We start from the raw sequence: 16,487 nt of genomic DNA, 5'->3' as shown, positions 1-16,487 counted from the left end.
TATCTTATTTATTTAAACATGGATGTTTGGTAAAATCAAATTCACTTTCCAGTATCTATCCCTATTCTCATGTTATCCCATTTTCCACAAACATTTAAAATTGATGCTCACATTGTCGACTGAAGTCGACTGAAGTTTATTTGAATGCATTTTTATACCATACCTGTCAAAATAAAAATTGATAAAATAAAAAAGAATAATAAAATATACATAAAATGCTAAAATAAATAAAATGAAATAATTAATATAATAAAAAAGTAAAAAAAAAAAAAGTAAATAAAATAAAATAAAATAAAATAAAATAAAATAAAATAAAATAAAATAAAATGTTCCCAGAGTGTTTTGTATACTATGGGGTTTAAACATTGTACAGGTAGTATGTCCTGTACCTTGAAGATCCTTTGTTTGGAACATATGGCTCCAGATGGCAGGAAATCTATTTTAAAAGTGTTTTTAAAGAAAAAGAATTTCTACAGGGTATGAAGAGAGACACTCCAAACCTCGTAGACTTCATAGCTTTACCCTGCAGCTGGTTCACCCTCCGCCTGTGGTTCCACCATGTCTGTCTCTCCACCTGCTGATGCCACTGAACATAGCACAGATATGAAACAAACACATGTGAAATACTCCCAAAACATCTTATTACAACTACAGACAATGTGGCGTAAAACACAAAAGGATGCTGTTAGACTGGAGGCTTTATTTTAGGGTTTTTTATTTTTTTATTTGATATCTATATCTACATCTGTAAACAAAGATGAAGAATTGTTCAAAGACCTGCCTCTTTTTCAAAATCCAATAGTTTTTCGTGGTCCTCTGTATTTCTATTGATGCAGCTACGTTTTTTTTTTTTTTTTTTTTGCCTCTAGTAAATCTGTAAATAACAAATCATGGACAACCACAAAGTTAATTGTTTCATCATAAAATTATTTGAAACAGATTTATGTGCTTTCTATCATTCACTGTTTTGAAGCATTGCACTATTACTATTACTAAATCTATCATTCTAATATAATATAATAATTGCTTAAGAGCTGTTGTCTTTGACAAAGACAATATGCTGCATTTTTAATGTATTCTCACTGATCGCATTTGCTTTTGTCTTTGCGTTCGGCTGCACGGACTAATAAGTCTCTCTATTTTCTGAGAGTCCATCTGTGCTTTCAACAACATCTTCAAACTCAGCCATTGTAACACCAGTCTGTTTCTTTAAATGAGATATTAGCTTCAATCACCATGTGGGAGTGAATGAACCATTTCCAGAGATCTCGCCACGCTCTGCGTGTCTCTTACGTCGCCTAAACACAGAAATATGTATCGCCCTCAATTCGGCATATAGAGGATCTTATGGGACGTGAAAGGTTGTTTGTAACTGTCCGCAGGATTGATGGAGTTAAGATAGCTCTTTGACCTTCACCCTGCACTCATGAAGAACAGTCTCAAATGACGGAGCATCGGACAAGTTTGGACCGAAATGCTTTCCACCACTTTTTCCCACAAGCCTTTCCAGTAGCTGGACAGCACAGAGCCACACAAATGCAGCCTGAGATTTAATTACCGCAGTTTCCCCTTCATTAAGGGCTAACCTGTCATCCAATACTACTCGCCAATGTCTCCAATTTGCACTAATTCCTGCATTTCTGTTTGCTTTTGGCTGTCCTTTCAAAGCTATATTCAGAGAATAATTGCTTTTGTGGCCTATGCAAACATAGTCAGGATCAATCGAAACAGAGCTTAAACAATTTTGTATTGGCCATCTGTCTGTGGCTGATGCCTTCAACTCTGAAACTAAGTAGCAAAGGCATTGTAGCTCAGAGCAAGGGCAAACACTCCGGCTCAGAGTGAAGCTGATATTTCACATGAAGGAAAGGTCTTGTCTGGGTTCAAGACCTCAAAATACACTCAAAACAGCAACCTCAAGTAAGACTTAAAACTAAACCACTAGAGAACGTAGGAACAAACAGTATTGAATAAAACGGGTTTGTGGGAACTTTTGGAAAATAAACTCTCTTAAAACATATTTTTCAATTGTATTTTTACTATTTGTCACTAACAATGTCCAACAGGGGATATACATACATCTCATGAGAACAGTCATTTTTTTTCTCAGAAAAAAAAAAATGGTAGCACTTTATTTTATAGTCCTGTTCCCATGTACATACAATGTACATTACAATAATTACAATAACTGGATAATAACTAGGTACTAACCTTGAACCTACCACTAAACCCAACAGTCGCCTGTAGATACCTTATATTACCCAGTATTTTTTTAGGTAATTACATTGTAAGTACACGTACTGTAAAATAAAATGCAACGAAATAATAATAATAAAACAGTAATAAAAAAATATATAATTTCCATCATCTCAAATTATGTATTGTATTTAATAACATTCTGTGATGGAAATTACATTTTAAAATTTATTGGAATGAAATGACCATCTATTTTGTCTTGCTAAGGCTAATTTCACAGCTAGGATATTGTGTAAATACACACAAAAAATAATAATGTTCTACTTTTTTGTGCACTTTTGTAATTTGACATAATTACAGCTTGACTGAAAATGAAGCATAAAAATATTCTGCTCTCGATTTTTTTTTTTTTTTTTTTTTTCATCATATCTCAAATTTCATCATATTTAACTGACATTTTTGGCTCCTTGGTAAATAATTACAATAACACACACACATATATATATAAAACAATTTTAAAATATTTATACAGAATATTACAATATTCAATACAATATTTATGCAAAAAAAATAAATAAATAAATCATGCCACAACCAAGCAACTGTGGTTATTTGTGTAATAACTGATAAATAATTTCCACACAAGAAACATTTAAATGGTTCACTATTTGTTTAAGCTATAGTTTTAAAAATGTAATAATTCATATTTTTATAATGGATTTTCAAGTACACATTGGTTAATGTATTAACTAACATAAACTAACAATGAGCAATACATTTATCATTTATTACAGTATTTATTCATCTTTGTTAATGTTAGTTATTAAAAGTCGTTCATTGTTCATGTTAGTTCACAGTGCATTAACTAATGTTAACAAATACAACTTTTGATGTTAATAATGTATTAGTAATGTATTAGTTCATGATAACTAAAGTAGTCAACTTTGAAACATTATTGTAAAGTGTTACCATTAAATCTATACATAAAAGACATTTGAGAAGTCAAAAAATTAAATGATGAAGTCACCATCATATCACAAAAAAATAACTAAAAAAATAAAAATCGGTAACCTAACTTGGCATGTCACATTAGTTAACGTATTAACTAACATGAACTAACCATGAGCAATACATTTGTTACTATATTTGTTAATCTTTGTTAATGTTACAAAATACAGCAGATCATTGTTTGTTCATGTTCACAGTGCATTAACTAATGTTAACAAATACAACTCCTGATTTTAATACTGTATTAGTAAATGTTGAAATTAACATTAACAAAGATTAATAAATACTGTAGAAATGCAGTTCATTATTAGTTCATGTTAACTAATGTTAACTAATGAATGTTATTGTAAAGTGTTACCTAAAAATCAATCCCTGGGACATTAAAAGGCCACAAACACTCAAATACTCAATTTAATATGAAACTAATAAATAATTCTAGGTATTCCAAAAGCTCACAGGTCATCTGAAGCATACACAACAAAATGAGTGTGTGCAAGTGAGTAAGTGTAAGCGAGTTCCTCAATGTCCATGAATGCACCATTAGACAGCAGCATCATTTTGCCGGTGGCCACAAAAAAAATTGCATTTAAAATGTATCACAGAGTGCCTCCGCAAGACTTGAGAGAACTGTATCATATCTGTAGTGCATAATTTCATTGTGTTTGTACATTTCATGCATGCATAATATATTAAGTTACACCCTTCCAAAGCACATTTAACAGGCTCATTGTAGCACAATTGCATAGGCCTGACATCTGATGTGCTCCAGTGCACAGCGACTGACATTAACCATATCTGAAAGCACAGGGAGAGAAAAAATGAAGACAAAAAGCAAAGTGTGAATGCATCACGACCTAAAAGAAGGATGTAACCTTCTCATGAAACATTAAAAGGGAAATCAGATTTTACAGAAATGCAGGTACGGAGGTAGCAAAACAAATTGTATTTGTTGTTTTTATACACTTTGTTTCTATTGTACCTTTACGATATTCCAAACTCAGATTAAATGTCAAACTACAGGAGCTCATTTAGACCATCAGATAAATAATTTTAAGACTAAACTGCTTTTTCTGCAAAGTAGAGCAGATGTTACAGAGCAAAAGTAATAAAATCGTAGCGCATCTTAGATGTACTACGCTGACCCCAATATAAAGGTCAACGATGTATGGAATTGCATTACAGTGCATTAGACGAGAAGCATAAGAAGTATTACAAAAATAATGTGAAGTACGACTATAAACTGCACTCTTGATAAGTTGCGCTGCTGCCACTTTGTGACAGCCGCAAGCCTTTGTTGATTATTTAGCAAAGCGAGGCATGTCACAAGCTAGCACGTACGTAGCACAACCCACCACCAACTGGGTCAATCACTCACAACTTTTAGACGAGAACTTTACTCTAAAAGACATGCATTATGGACAGGAAGCCCCTGAAATCAAGGAGGAGGAGGTATTTTTAAATCAATCACTACATCTCGTATCTCCACGGCCCCTCCCTGCACACACTCCCCGGCTTCAAATACTGACAAAAAGAGAATCCCATCTGACGTTTAGACATCCTATACTGAGAACAGAGAGAGATCTGGGAATAAGTGTGATATATCCAATGAACAAACAAGCAAATAAACAAATAGAGTGAGTGACACTCACATCCAATATTTATGGAGAAGCGGGTTTATTAAGACTTTGTGAACAGAAAGAGTTGACATGAGTTCTTGAGTTAGGTCTGACATTTGAGGCAAACTGCAGTCATTCTGAAATTTGATCAAAATTCATCTGACAAAATGTTTGTTAATGAAGGCAAAAACGAGATGAAAAATGTATAATAAATATATACTATTGACAAAAATAGGATAAAATAAAAATAATTCCTCAAGGTATTAACAATGTTTGTGAAGTAAAAGTATAGAAAGAATTTGACTGTTCCAAATAATCCAATCATAATCAAGGATTGTCTTAATTAAGCTTATTAATGTATATGAAATATTAGCATATTATAATTAGCAAATACATCTATTTATTTATACACAATATATAAATGTTTGATATGTATGACAGTTTCCACAAAAATATTAAGCAGCACAATTGCTTTCAACATTGATAATCATAAGAAATATTTTTTGAGCACCAAATCAGCATATTAAAATGATTTCTGAAGGATCATGTGACACTGAAGACTGGAGTAATGATGCTGAAAATTCAGCTTTGCATCACAGGAATAAACTACATTTTATCATATATGAAATAGAAAACAGTTATTTTAAATTGTAATAATATTTCACAATATTACTGTTTTAATGTATTTTTAATTTTAAACAATGCAGTCGTTTTGAGCATAAAAAAAATCGCCCCAAACTTTTGAACATTAGTATATGTGCATATATGGGTCATTGATTAATAAGGTTTTTAAAAGTGTAAAAAAAAAAAAAAACATAATGGAGATATAATTAATTTTGAAGTTTTATTAAGTGTTAACAATGAGATTATGTGATTTTTATAATCAATTAACACTGCTTTTATAATTTTTTACAAGATGGACAAAATCTGTCACAAAAAAAAGTCATTCGGTTTAACTAAAAATTTCGGTTTTACCAAATGACGCTTTTGGTTATACCGAATGACGATATTTTCAAACAATGCTAACAGGCTGATATCTTGCTAGCTAGCTAGTTAGATTGCTAGCTAGCTAGCAAAAGGACAATCAAACATTTTATATTTAGTACAAATATTACAACATTTTCCATGTTTTATAGCGGTTGTACCAAATGACTTAATGTTTCGGGACATGCGTATGAACAAGTGAAAACATGAATTTTTCAAATAGTTAAGAAAGAGGTAGTTACTTTGCGTCATGACCATGTGGTCCTTTGCAGGCGTCTGAATGATGTCACCTCCTGTCACATGACTGAATTGTCAAAAGCAAAAAAGTATGACACAAACACACAAAAAAAAAAAAAAAAGTATAAAAATGAACACTACCGACACCCTAATGGACCCTTTTAACATTTCCATGTTTGGAACATGGACGTAAACTATAACTTTTGTAAACTTCTAGTTACATGGCAGACCATAGCAATTGGTAATATTTTTCAACAGAGAATACATTAAAAACTTTGCTATATTTACTACATTAACTTTCATGGAAATACATTATCAAAGTCTGTGTAAAGGGTCCACGCATGTTACTCTGGCCAGTCGGCAGCAGGGGCTGATGGGTAACATGAGGAGGAACGGAATGTATCATGGCCCCCGCTGCGGAGGCCTTTGTTATTGTCTCTCTCCTCTAATGTGCACTAACTTCAGAGGGACAAATTATCTTCCCTCATGTCTCCTCGCTAATGGAGGCCAGGGTCGAGCAAGTAAAACACTGGGTTTTGTTGTCTTTGACGTCTTATTAATTTTGTAGCATTCAAAAAGAGGGAGAAGAAACAAGCCCCTCGGTGTACCTCGTTCCTCTGTGTGGAAAGGATGAGCTGTTCAAACAAATCCAGAGAAACGTAGCCTGAGAAATGAAAACGAAGGGCTTGGTCCAGCGCCGTTGAAAGCACAAATATCAGACACCGGCGATGGGAGGAGTTCTTTCAAACCAAACTATTAAGGCTATTTGTTCAGCTGCGCTAACGGAGGAACTTCTCTGGAACAAAAGCTATTATTGTTCAGCGCATTTTTCCTCCTCCTCTCCCTTTTTTCCAACAGGAAACAGACAGTGGCAAAGTTACAGTAGTTCAACATATGAGATCAGAGAGAAGGTTTTTGCAGCGAAACAGAACCAGATGTGGAAACAGTAACGGGACCCATGCAGAACTTAACGTCTGTTTTGTTTGCCTAAGAAATCTGAAGACAAAAGTCCCAGAGATTAATTGAAACCCATCGCCAGGCTCTTATGTTTGCCTACACATATATTTATTCGCAAGGGTCGGGAGGTTAAACGGACGGTTGTTTGTGCAGCAGAGGAATTAAACGTATATCGGCAAACATCTACATCTTCTCAGTGAAAATTAGGTTAACCCATCCAAAGCTTCACACTTGGACATTTCCACCCCTCTTCATCTGATATTCATTTAAAGCAAAAATAAGAAGACAGCTTCGCTCTGTTGAGAAAACACTTAAAATACCGAATCCTTTGCCAGTTTGGATTTGACAGAGCCGTGCTGTTTTCTTTCTACACAAAGTTAGTCCTCTGTGATTACAAAAATACGTTTCAGTGAACGCCAACACAAATACAAGCTGTCTCTGAATTGTGAAATTTAGATAAGACACTGTAAAATTTGTGTAATAGACTCCGTATTCTTCTAAACAACACATCTTGGGAATTCAGCATCACAGGGGAGGAGAGAAGTTCAGAGACACTTTTTTTCCTTTTTTTTTTTTTTTTTTTTTTTTTTTTTAGAAGGAGGGACGAGAGAGTGAGCGAGAAAAAGAGAGAGACGCTCTTTTTACCTTATTGCCAGCTGCTTTCCTGGTGTCTTTGAGAGTTTGGCTTGCCCTACTTAAAGCCTCCTGCTGCTTGAGAATTTGATCTTGCAGCTGTTGAGATTGTTCTGTCTTTTCCTGTAATTTGGACTTGAGCGGGCTGACTTCTAAGCCCGGGCTATTAACTTTCTCCTCGCTGCAACTAAGAGAGAGAGAGAATGGGAGAGAAATTAAATGCCCTTAAAATCAACATGACAATCTTTTTAAGTTTCCTACAGGGATAGAGGGGTAGTGAGGTTAATAAAAATGAAGAAGAAGAAAAAAGATTAAGAAGGTCACATAATGTAAAATCCTCTAACCCCACACTCTACGTTTCTGTATAGAACCTTAAAGGGTTCCTCCAGGCACTTCATATATACAGTAGAACCTTTTAGGAGTTAAACAGCTCGTCAACATACTTTCACTTAACATGAAAGTATTATGCAGTCATTTAAAGGATTAAATCACTTCAGAATTAAAATTTCCTGATAATTTACTCACCCCCATGTCATCCAAGATGTTTATGTCTTTCTTTCTGCAGTCAAAAAGAAATTAAGGTTTTTGAGGAAAACATTCCAGGATTTTTCTCCATATAGTGGACTTCACTGGGGTTCAACGGGTTGAAGGTCCAAATTGGAGTTTTAGTGCAGCTTCAAAGGGCTTTACATGATCCCAGCTGAAGAATAAGTGTCTTATCTAACTAAATGATTGGTCATTTTCTAAAAAAAAAAAAAAAAAAAAAATTATATACTTTTTACTCACAAATGCTCGTCTTGCACTGCTCTGTGATGCACCACGCATTACATAATCACTTTGGAAAGGTCACGCGTCAAAATCGTCCGACATTGTTGTTTTACCTTTTTTTTTTGTAAAGGGCGTTTGACTTAGTCTTTGCATGTTCGCTTTGTAGACACTTGCTCGGTACTTTCGCTTACGTCACACATGACCTTTCCAATGTGATTACGTAATGCGTGGTGCATCGCAGAGCTAGTGCAAGACGAGCATTTGTGGTTTAAAAGTAGATTATTTTTTAATTTTTTTTTAGAAAATGACAGATCGTTTCTCTAGATAAGACCCTTATTCCTCGGCTGGGATCATGTAGAGCCCTTTGAAGCTGCACTGAAACTGCAATTTGGACCTTCAACCCGTTGAACCCTGTTGAAGTCTACTATATGGAGAAAAATCCTGGAATGTTTTCCTCAAAAACCTCAAAAACCAATTTCTTTTCGACTGAAGAAAGAAAGACATAAACAACTTGGATGACATCGGGGTGAGTAAATTGTCAGAAAATTTTAATTCTGAAGTGAACTAATCCTTTAAGACATTTATCCTCATATAGAACCTTTTTGGTATAAAATTTAAAATTGAATCAAGAACCCTAGGGATTTCTACTTTAGACCAAGACTCTTTTACAATAAACAGCATGTCCACAAAGACTGGGTAAATAAAGATCACACATGCTGTGAGTTTTACACAAAAAGCAGAAAAGCTGAATTCAATAAGAGAGAGAAAATACACTCATATTGATCTGATAATACTTCATTGTAAATTACTCATTGTCCATCCTGATATTTATCCATTCTGACAGCGATTAACTATTAAAGATCATCATTATTTATTAACTGGACCTGGCGATTGTGATTGCTTTCTGATCTTACATTAGTGATTAATATTAAAACAAAGACCCCACCGAGAAGTTGAATAGATAATGAGTGAAATATTAAATTTGATCAGGTGTGTTCAGGAACTTTAATGGTCGGTCGGATAGTGCCTGCAAAAATTCAGTGACTTTTGTTTTCTCAAGGGCAAAATGTTTGGCCACTCTAAATGAGTTATCCCATCATGCACCGGTGGAGGAAAAATCTGCAAAAAGTGCTTAAGGAAAAACCCAAAGCCAATTATATTCATCATTAGTATGCTTCCTTAATGTTCTCATTTATTATTCAATGGAAGTCATAAAACGTTAAATTCACTATTTCACATCTCAGCTCTAAATGACATTCAAATGAAGCAAAAGTCCTTCATTTACTCTGCACAAACCCTCTGCGGATGCAGGCAGTTCTTGGTATTGGCTGTGATAATCTTTATAGGAAAATAAATGGCACTGCTAGGTTTTGGAGCGTGTGCTGCATGTTGGCACAACCCTGGGTGAGTGTATAACATGTATAACAACACACTGCAAGCTGAGCAATAAAGGCCTAGTATGTGTATTGAGTGACAAAAACTGGAATTTTAATTGATATACTAGGTTAATTTTTACCTTAAAGGAATAATTCACCTAAAAATGATGAATCTGCAATCATGTTTGATCAATTCTGTAATTCTATATTGAGCATTTTAAAATTAAAACTTGTCCCTCGGTTTGTATACTGTGAGTAAGGTTTTGTAATGTGACTGAAAAATGTCCTTTAAGTGGAAATTTCTAAATTAACTGGTTTTGTTAGGACAAAAATGATTTAATATGACTGAATCAACCTAACTCTCAGTCAAATCAGACAGAAATAGCTCTTTACGTTAACATTAAAGACATTTGGACATTTTACAGTGAAAAACGAATGGAAAATGTATTTATAGTAATACTTTCCCAATTGAAACCAGTGGGATGAAGTATTTAAAAGCAGAAATGTCTGGGTTTTTTTTTTTTTTTTTTTACAAACTTAGTCTTAGCGAGACCTTTTTTTCATTTTTCAAGTGGTAACATTTAAATTAACTGGGTTTAATAGGACAAAAAGTGATTTAATATGACTGAATCAACCTAAGAGAGTCCAATTAAAAAGAAATAGTTCTTTAAGTTAACATAAAAGACATTTGAACGTTTTCGTGTAAAACAAATGGAAAATGTATTTATATTAATACTTTCCCAATTCCCAACAAGTGTATTTAAAAGCAGAAATGCCAAGATTTTTTTTTTTTTTTTTTTTTGACAACATTTTGAAAAATTAAAATCATGTTGGTCATCTACAGTTGTTTTTAGATGTGCTTTACAAATAAATCTCAGATTATATTGTAAAAATACCAATTTTATAAAGTAGGAATTTTCTTAACCATTACAAACAGTATTAGACCAGTGCTAGAATTGTATTTATTTAGGGTTAGAGGTTCAGAATCACAACTGTCATTTTTTTAAAGAGGAAGCATATCATAAAATGTAATGAATATGAAAATTATAAGGTAGTAAATCATTTCCAGAATAGACAGGGAAAAAGTTTTGAGAAGCTCTATGACTCAGATTAAGGAAACCTCATTCTATTTTACACATGTAGAACATGTTGACAAATAACCCATGAGTAAATTCCACATCACTGTCAGGTCTGTATTCGCACGGAGAAAACACAAAGGCAGAATGTTTTTTAAAGATAGCAGGTAGACTGGGAATTCTGGGGAAAGAGAGTTTACAGAGAAATTTCAGCTTTCAAACGCCTTCAACGGCTTCTTCCGATAGCTAAAGCCCCAAACCGACTTTGACAACAATGAATGATTTTGAACACCTGGCTCTTTTAAGTTGGTGAGTGCTCGCTTGAGCTGACTTAAGAGTCTGCTCCAATGACAACCGCATCTGTGTTGAATGTGAGATTAAAGCTCCGCGGCTCACTCTGTCCATTAGAAACAACACTTGTGGGAACGTGTTAGAAAAAGTCTATTACTAATACATGGTTCAGGATTTGTATTTACAACAAAAGCTGCCTTTCAAATCGCTGTCAAAAAACATGCAGCCATCACTCTGTCACAACTGAGAGAGGGCAAAATGGCCGCCGTTTCATTATGGTGAAGAGCGGCGATTGAATGTGATGGTTATCAAAGAGAAACCGGGTCCTTCTCAAACTCTTTATAGTGTGTGTTTGATTGTGCATCTTTAACAGAACGTAACATAAATACCAAATAACCTGAACACAGCTGGGTCATTCCTGTCAGGTAGTGCCAATTTATGTAATTTTATCAAACATTGTGGAATGATTCAGAGTAAGACAAAGTAATACCAACAAAACATCACAGAATAATTACGGATGTTTGTGCTGTAGTTTTCCCACAAAAAAACGATGTAATTTCCTGAAGGAAAAATGTCATGGAACTGACTTTAAGGAATATTAGAAAAGACTGGATGGAAAAAAATAATCAGGGGAAAAAAAAAATGATATTTTTTTCTCCATCCAGTGTTTTGGAATATTCCTGAAAGTCAGTTCCTTAAAGGGATAGTTCTCCCAAAAATGAAAGTTCTGTCATCATTTACTCACCACCATGTTGTTCCAAAACCGTAAGACTTTCGTTAATCACAAATGAAGATATTTTTAATGAAAATAGAGATTTCTGTTCATCTATTGACAGTCCACGCAACTACCACTTTGATGCTTCAATATTCAATATTCTGAAGAAAATGTTTTGTCTGAAACATCTCGATTAGAGAAAAGAAAATTGGTAATTTATTGAGAGTTTCTTCATTTTAAGTTAGAATTTTGAAAAACACAATATAATGATCAGGAAAAAAGCATAAACTAGTGAATTTGAATTCCCAATTTAAAAAATTTTCCCAAGAAAACATGTTTTGTTTGAAACATTTTGATTAGAAAAAAGGGAAAAGTGAAGAAACTATGAATATTTCTTAATTTAAAAAGTTAGAAGCTGAAAAAAATGCACTATTTTTATTTTAATTTAATTGTTACACTGTGAAAACTAATATAATTTCAAGTTTTAAAGTTATTTTACCCAACATATTAAGACATATACAGTATAACGAGGACATGAAAATGTACTGCTTAGGAATGACCCAGTTTAGCTAAATTTTATATTTCAAAATGTTGTTGATCCACAAAACGATGAAATTTCAGCTTTGTCGGCTAACAGATCTTCCTCACATCTTTGTGTTTCAGCGGAGGGTGCATTAAAACTGTCATTTTGCCCTGTCATGACGGAGGCAAGAGGTTTTGTGCAAATGCTCCCACAACAGAGAGGAAGATCTGGCAGACAAAGCAGATGCGCGTGGTGACTGGAGCGTTTATGGCCTCAGGAGGTTCCACGGCAGACAGAGGAGTTACTCCGTGACTGCAAGGACTCCAGAGAACATTCTGAGGCATTGTGGGATGTGTGAAGGAGTTTTTAATGTTCGCTCCAAACACACACACACAGACATAAATGCTGAATGGATCTAGTCAGCGCATATGGCAGAGTATGCCGGGTTCACTAGCACTGTGAGAATAGAGGACAGTTGAGGTAAGAAAAATCCCCTCACTGAGACGTACATGACAACTGACTGCCACACTGTAAAAAAAACAAGTCTTGTTTTCCCTGCAAAAAATATGTAAACATCCCTAAAAGAAGACAAATTTACTTTATGCTAAATCAATAATACCTGTTTTTAGTATATCACAAATTCAGTTGATTTAGCTTTTTTTTTTTGTCTTGTTTAACTAAATTTTGTTAGATTTATGCTTTTTAGATTATTATTATTATTATTAATTTTAATATCTTTCTGTACTCATTTTTAAACATCTTACATAATTTTGCTTTGCATGTAAATGTATCTCATGCAAAAGTATTTTGTTTTTGGATAATTCTATGGCAAAACAAAACAAAAATACATATTAAAAACAAACAAAAAAGTATTATACAAAATGAATAATAAATATTAAGAAATATTCTGCACTACTTCTTTATATAATACAATAATATAATATAATACAATGAAAAAATAAAATTATATATAAATATATTATATACACTAACATAACATAACATAACATAACGTAACATAATAGCCTATAATATAATCATCTTCTGCAACATAAATACTTAATAAATGAAAATAAAATAAAAGTATATATTAGACTAATATAATATAATATAATAAAATATAATATAATATAATATATAATATAGAAAACATATATATTAAATTTAAAAAAAAAAAACACCTTGTACCGATACCGATTTGTGTATAATTGTTTCCAAATTAAAACAATATTCCCAAGAAAAGGTTTTGTTTGAAACATTTTGATTAGAGAAAAGGAGAAAAAATAGTAATTTATTGAGTTTCTTCATTTTAAGTTAGAAGCTGGAAAGTTAAGTTAGAACTTTGCTATTATTAGTCTTCACTGGGCTTAGTGTGCGGTCAGCTACTTTTTCTGTTTTTGCTCAAATCTGGATATTACAAAATACCAACAGGATGGAAAATTTATTAGGGAAAAAAAAATCCATAAATTTGTTTTGTTGGAGACATTTTATAAAAGAACAAAAAAGGAAGAAACTCTCCTTAATAAATTGCCATTAAAGTTAAAAACTAGAAAAAAAAGTACCATTTTATATTAATATTACTTTATATTATTAAATACATTATATATTTTAAAAATGGTGCATAAAAAATATGGATTTTTGAAACAACTTTGTTACATAAACATTTAAAAGTACATACAGCAAACACATGAGCTTACCAGCACAGCACACAGTCTTTCAAGCTAAAACACTAGAACAAGCCAATTACACATCTCAATCTACCACAAGGCAATTAGAGATTATTCTTGAAAGAGCTTCAAACGAAAGGCCCCTGAACCTTGTAATTTTTACCCTGGGTTTCATCAACAGGTCTCATGACTGGATGGATAAAAAGTGCTAATGTCACTTTCGAAACTGCTTCTTTTTTCAGCGTTGGCTCTCTCACTTTCTGAATCTCCAAACTCTTGAGTAGCAAAGACCAAGGGTGTAGAATTTAGTAGGGACGCTAGGGACGTATCCCTACATAATAATACTGAATTGTCCCTAGCAATAATTTTGATCAAACAATTCAAATATATTTATATGCAACCACTGTTGTTGTAATTTTGGCCACATCTGAAAAGGGTCATACCACCAAGAAGTCGCGATAGAAAACTGCATGCACTCTTTCAAGGATGTGCATTTAATGCAAGAACATAAGGTAAGTGTTTAAACATATGTGTACAGTTCAGCTGAATGATAAAGTATACCTTCTTTAACTTGAACTTAATGTTATTAAACTGAATGTACAAAGCAAACTGTTAGCTGAAATATCCACAAAATTAAAAACACACTGAAATAAAAGCGTGAGGTTTATCTGTCAAACAAATGCGCGCGAAATTTGTGTTCGTTAAGTGATGAGTCGGAGCCGACAGCCTCATGGGCATATAGCCTCCGACATATAGCATGGTTACGCTTAAGGCAATCCGAGTTTGAGTCCCGGCTCGGGGACCTTTTTCAATCCTGTCCCCCTCTCTCTCCCACTTTACTTCCCGTTGATTGCCTGTAATGTCCTATATTAATAATGGCAAAAACGTCAAAAATAAATCTTAAAAATTAAATAAAAGTTAAAGTGATTTACAGTGTCATTAAGAGTACTCTGACTCCCAAAAAACTGTGTAATTGGCACCCTGCCTGTAAGTTTTTCTACATACATTATGTATATACTCTGATGTACAAGGTAAGTCTCTGTTAAACTGCCCCCTTGTCCTCATTACTTACCTTTAAGTCAATATAAGCTAAAAACCTTAATGTCAACCCCTGAATAACGTTTTTTTTTTCAGTTATGAATGCATGCTTGTTTAGATATTTTATCATAAAATACATAAAGCTAAATCGTAATGCTGTTGGTTGCATAGTCAAGACTGTGTGAAGTGAAGTAAAGTGAAGTGACAATGTTATGTTATGAGTTATGAGTACGTTCCTCCCTATATCTATAAATAAAGGCTTTAGATGACATGGAATCGCAATTAAAACTATCATAAATGCTGCTTGCCCCAACCAATGTCAAAATCAAACCTACACCCTTGACAGAAACTATGTGTTTCTGTGACAAAGATGAGGTGTTTGACACTGCTTTCTTCATGGCTTGCTCTGCTCTCAGCTCATTCTCTCATAGTTGCGCTCTGAAGCTCTGCACTCTGAGTTTGTTCTCTGTGTGTCTTATTTGTGTAGAGGAAGGTCTCAGTGCATTGTACAAAGTTGAGAGTGCCAGTGAATGGGGGTCAGAAAGAGTTGCAGTAAAAAGAGTGTGGGAGTGTTGCCGGGGAGAATAAAAGGGAAGGTGTGGAGAAACAAACCTAAGTGGTTAAAATGATTTGTTCACATTGTGAGCTGATGGTTTGGGCTTGGACGGGCACCTGTAATCATCCACTGTACACTTGCAGTGAGCTGTCAAGGCCAGTAAAAGTTCCTGAATGCAGAATCTCTCCCTCTGCCTTCCAGTATCATCTTCTGCAAAATAAATTAAGTACAAGGAAATTAATACTTTTATTCAGCAAGGACACATTAAATTGATCAACAACAAAAAGAGACAGCAGAAAATATTTATTTTCAATTTATTTATTTTCGTTTGCACAAAATTATTAGGTATCACAACTGTTTTCAACATTTTGAGCACCGATTCAGGATATTAGAATGATTTCTGAAGGATAATGTGACACTGAAGACTGGAGTAATGATGCTGAAAATGTGTTTCCATCACAGAAACAAATGAGATTTTAAAATATATTAAAATAGAAAAACAGTTAATGCAAATTCTAATAATATTTCCCAACAATACTGTTTTCAATGAATAAATTAAATGAATGAAGCCTTGGTGAGCATAACAAAAACATTTAAAAAAATCTTACCTAGCTCAAACTTTTGAACTGTACTATATATACACAAACAAACAAATAAATAAACAAACAATCAATAAACAAATACAATGTGAATAGTTCAATACAGGTGAACTATTTATTTAATATTAAAGGTGCCACACTGTAAATACTGTTTATTTTTTTTACAGAGCACCATGTTTATTTATTTTTAAATTGTTTCATTCAATCTCAATTTCCAAAAAATAAATAGATAAATAAAATAAAAAAT

The 16,487-nt window shown here is 33.4% G+C and overlaps 1 long non-coding RNA gene across 2 annotated transcripts in view; it reads right to left on the bottom strand.

Moving 5' to 3' along the window:
- LOC127506457 (uncharacterized) overlaps positions 1–16,487 on the bottom strand; it is a 46,439-nt gene that overhangs the window by 1,191 nt on the left and 28,761 nt on the right. Inside the window, exons 4-6 of one of the 2 annotated variants that reach the window (XR_007928001.1) lie at positions 15,758–15,851; positions 7,644–7,818; positions 523–586 (exon numbers count right to left, since the gene is read on the bottom strand). This is a non-coding gene — a long non-coding RNA (uncharacterized LOC127506457). Of the gene's footprint in view, positions 1–522; positions 587–7,007; positions 7,819–15,757; positions 15,852–16,487 lie in introns of those variants that run through there. The other variant, XR_007928000.1, reaches the window with a different exon arrangement.

This window comes from Ctenopharyngodon idella, chromosome 23, assembly GCF_019924925.1.
Source record: "Ctenopharyngodon idella isolate HZGC_01 chromosome 23, HZGC01, whole genome shotgun sequence".
Taxonomy (NCBI): domain Eukaryota; kingdom Metazoa; phylum Chordata; class Actinopteri; order Cypriniformes; family Xenocyprididae; genus Ctenopharyngodon; species Ctenopharyngodon idella.
This window is presented reverse-complemented; position numbering and strand designations above follow the sequence as displayed.